The 4,589-nt window shown below is 36.6% G+C and overlaps 1 pseudogene; it reads left to right on the forward strand.

Annotated features, from left to right (window-relative positions):
• Nucleotides 1-194: 194 nt before the first annotated feature.
• On the forward strand, nucleotides 195-1,220 carry LOC116464399 (olfactory receptor 4A15-like; annotated as a pseudogene).
• Nucleotides 1,221-4,589: the final 3,369 nt, after the last annotated feature.

Here is a 4,589-nt window from a genome sequence, read left to right on the forward strand (position 1 = left end):
TATATATATCCACTCACACATACCTTCCAGTTAGAACCCTGAAACTTCGTCATTGTTGTTAAAGCAATAAATTTTGTAAAAATGAAAAGGATAATTGTGGGAGGAGATTCTAAACACTCCTTTTCTAATGAGCTGCTCTGTGTGGTCAGGGGAATCATGGCTGAGTAAGGCATTACATTTTTGACACGGAGCTTCTGACAAATAATCTCAAATTTATCATTGACCCTTTTGTTTATAGGCTCTGACAGCTTAGTCCAATACCTTCAGAAGAACACATGGAAAATAGGAAACATGTGACTGAATTCATCCCCTTGGGGCTCACACAGATCCCTGAGGGCCAAAAAGTTTTATTTGTCACATTCTTACTCATCTACATTGTGACGATAATGGGCAACCTGTTTATCATGGTGACCATCATGGCCAGCCAGTCCCTGGGTTCCCCCATGTACTTTTTTCTGGCTTCTTTATCATTTATAGATACCATCTATTCTACTGCCATTGCTCCCAAAATGATTGTTGACCTGCTCTCTGAGAAAAAGACCATTTCCTTTCAGGGTTGTATGGCTCAACTTTTTATGGATCATTTATTTGCTGGTGCTGAAGTCATTCTTCTAGTGGTAATGGCCTACGACCGATACGTGGCCATCTGTAAGCCTCTTCATTATTTGATCATCATGAATCGTCGAGTCTGTGTTCTCATGCTGTTGGTGGCCTGGATTGGAGGCTTTCTTCACTCATTGGTTCAATTTCTCTTTATTTATCAGCTTCCTTTCTGTGGATCCAATGTCATTGACAGCTTCCTGTGTGATTTGTACCCCTTATTGAAACTTGCTTGCACCATTACCTATGTCATTGGACTTTCTATGATAGCTAATGGAGGAGTGATTTGTACTGTTACCTTCTTTACTCTCCTGCTTTCCTATGGGGTCATATAACACTCTCTTAAGACTCAGAGTTTGGAAGGGAAGCGCAAAGCTTTCTACACCTGTGCGTCCCACATCGCTGTGGTCATTTTATTCTTTGTCCCCTGCATCTTCCTGTTTGCAAGGCCCAACTCCACCTTTCCCATTGATAAATCCATGACTGTGGTTTTAACTTTTATAACTCCCATGTTGAACCCACTGATCTATACCCTGAGGAATGCAGAAATGAAAAGTGCCATGAGAAAACTTTGGAGTAAAAAAGTAAGTTTAGCTGGAAAAAGGCTGTATCCCTCATGAGAATATGACATTCATTCTTTCACAGAAGCAAGGAATAATTTCACTATTCGATCGGATTACATTTCTGTTATCATTCCGTTTTAGTTATTTAGCTTACTTATTCTGAAGTAGTCATATAAATTAATATTTATCTAAGTAAAATATGTTAAGCCCATTACAGACAAAGATAATTGCATAGGATTAACAGTGTATACTTTTTTAAATCATACTGTGTTAAGATTCTTTAGTAGATAATAATATTTAGTTTTATTTCAAGTTCTTTTTAATTTTAAAAATCATTTATTTTTCTTTTGTATTTAGTTTAAATTGACGATAATTGGATGTATTTATGGAGTACAATGTGATGTTCTGATCAATGTATACATTATAGAAATATTTAATCAATCTAATGAATATATCTATCCCTCCCCAACATTGTTTTTTAATTTTTTTGTGGTGACAACATCAAAAATCTATTCTTGTTTATGAGCTATGATATCTTCCTGGCACATGTAAATATGACCTAAAAAATTTGTTCCCTTTAGTCCGAGGGAATGATATTTTAAACTTCAAAATTCAGATTGTTAAAAGAATATTAATCTAACAGTAAAAGTAAATGTCTTGTCAAATCAATGAATTCAAAGTTTCATAATATGTTGATAGCTGAGGCCAAATCTACTTTGTTATAAAGAAATAAACTTTGTTAATTTTATACTGTGATGGAGTTAAGATGTCCAGGTAGCATATGGTTGTTTTAGTATATTTCAATTAACTTTTGAACAGGAAAATTTTTCAATCCCATTCTGTATATCTAGATCAATTGTCCTCCTCCAATGTTTGAAATATGTGTTTAAGTCACTCGTATAACAGTAGAGCCCAGAGAATCTACCTACATTAAACTCTCTGTGTGGACTTAAAAAGAAACACAATGAATGTTAAATATTTTTGGAATGGATTATTTTGTTTTACACAATAAATGGATTTCAGAATCTCTGTGAACTATATATTCTCACTGACTGAAGTGATACATCAAAGGTGTCTTCTCTGTTTAGAGTTGCTCTAGAGTAGGTTTAGAGAACTAATACTGTATTACAAAGATAATTTTTAAAGACTCTGGCATTACATATTGCCTTGATGAAGTCAACCTACAGCATCTATATTAAGGTAAAAAGTTGGTATTTTTTTATTTTCCTTTCCTCAGTTTATAATAGATTTACTTAATGCACTTCACAATATTAATGCTTCCAGTTATTCAACACATATTGAACAAAAAATAAGCCATGAAATTGTATTTATTCTTTAGTGAAGGAAATAAAAAGTGCTGTAGATTATTTAGTAAGAAAGGAATCTAATAGCAGGAATTAGAACTTCATAATCATTGGAACTGTGTACTGTCCATCTGGATACTGGAGTGAGCACAGTTAGGATCGGGGATTTGCCACCCAAGCCATGATGCAGAGATGAGAAAGCTAAATTCAGGAAGAAAGTTCTCTTGTCTTCTGCACATGCTTCTCAAAGTCCTTTTTATATAAAGGTTTATATAAAGATAATTTTCTCTAAAAGTTTAAAGTTTTGCTTTTCACACTAACTTGTCTGGTCTCTTTACACCACACAAGGTTTGAATTTTCAGGTATGATGTGAGGTGGAATTGCACTTCATTTTCTTATCATGAAAATAATTTTCCCATCACATTATTGAATAATCATTTAATTGTCTACTACCTTGCAATACAAGTACTTTTATATATAAAATGCAAATAGAAAAATTGTTCCACTTCCTACTTTTCGATTTTGTTCAACTAGTCTAATCATCTATTCAAGAGCCAGTACTACAGTGTGTATAATTTACTGAGTGTTTCAGATACTATTGCTATATAATGAATCACCCCAACATTTAGTGGTTTAAAACACTAACCATCACTTAATTATATCAGAAAGTTGTGTGGGTCAGGAACTTGTGAGCAGCAGCTCAGCTAGATACTTCTAGCTCAGGATGTCTCGAGGTTGCAGTCAGAAATTGGCTGGTGCTTAAGTCATATAAAATGTTTCTTCAGTCACATGTCTGGTATGTAGGCTTGAGAGTCTTGAACAGTGAGAGCTAAAATAGTTGGTGCTTCTTGGGCATCTTCCCCTTTTTGCATGTAATTTTCCCATATGGCCTCTCAAGCATGCTGGATTGAGTATAATGGAGGCATTTCACATGGTAGTTCAGAGCTCTAAAAAGCATGTGTCCCAAGAGAGTGAGCCAGGTGGAAGCGGTGGTGTTTCTTTGACCTAACCTTAAAAGTCACGTAGAATGATTCTGCCATATTCCATTAGTCAAGACACCAAAAAGTCTCTCCCACGTGCAAGCAAAGAGGATAGAGTCCACTTTTCGATGAAGAAGTGCCAATGCTCTGGAAGACCATACGCAACAAGACATACAGTTGTAGAAATACAATCTGCCACAGTATGCCCCTGCTTACAAAGCACACATCCTCCAATAAACATTGTACACTCCCCTTCCTTTTCTCCAGGCCCCTTTCCCAAGTCTCATTCACTTACAGCATCAGGCTCAGTTCGAGATCCAGGACCTCATCATCTAAATCATGTCCAGCTGTGGCTGAGGAGGTTCCTGTGGTGGTGTTCCTCCTGCAGTGCTGTTCCTTGAGTATTATTCCTTTCCACTGAAATTTTCAATTGGAAGACCTTTGAACTAAAGAGACAGGTTATCTGCCCCTTCTCTTCCCACCCTGCCAATGTACAGAGTATGTACTGGTATGACAGGTAAGATATAACTCCTATAGATACATTCATAAAGGAGAGGAAAAAAAATACAGTGGCTGTTCCATAGCAATTCTGAAACACACCTAGTTACATGTCTTTTCAATTCTTTGATTATTATCCAGCCTACTTATGGCAGTGACTTTACATGACTTTTAGTTCTTCTCTTGGGCTTTGGATTTGGTCTTCTCAGCTATCTGTTCTTTTCCATAATAAACCTGTGTTCCATAAAAACCCTTGTTTGTAGATTAGTAGTTTGCTCCTCCTGCTTTGTATCTATAGAAGTTCAGAGGTCCAAAGTTATTTTATCACTTCATTTTAAACTATCCCTCTTTGTCCACACTGCTAATGAAGACATACCTGAGACTGGGTAATTTATAAAGGAAAGGGGTTTAATTGACTCACCATTCAACATGGTTGGGGAGGCCTCAGGAAACTTACAATCATGGCAGAAGGGAAAGTAAGCATATCCTTCTTCACATGGTGGCAGGAGCAAAATGGGGAAAAGCCCCTTATAAAACCATCAGGTCTTGTGGAACTCACTCACTATCATGAGAACAGCAGCATGAGGGTAACTGTCCCCATGATTCAATTATCTCCCACCAGGCTCCTTCCACAACACATGGGG

This window comes from Hylobates moloch, unplaced genomic scaffold (genome assembly GCF_009828535.3).
Source record: "Hylobates moloch isolate HMO894 unplaced genomic scaffold, HMol_V3 SCAFFOLD_606, whole genome shotgun sequence".
Taxonomy (NCBI): domain Eukaryota; kingdom Metazoa; phylum Chordata; class Mammalia; order Primates; family Hylobatidae; genus Hylobates; species Hylobates moloch.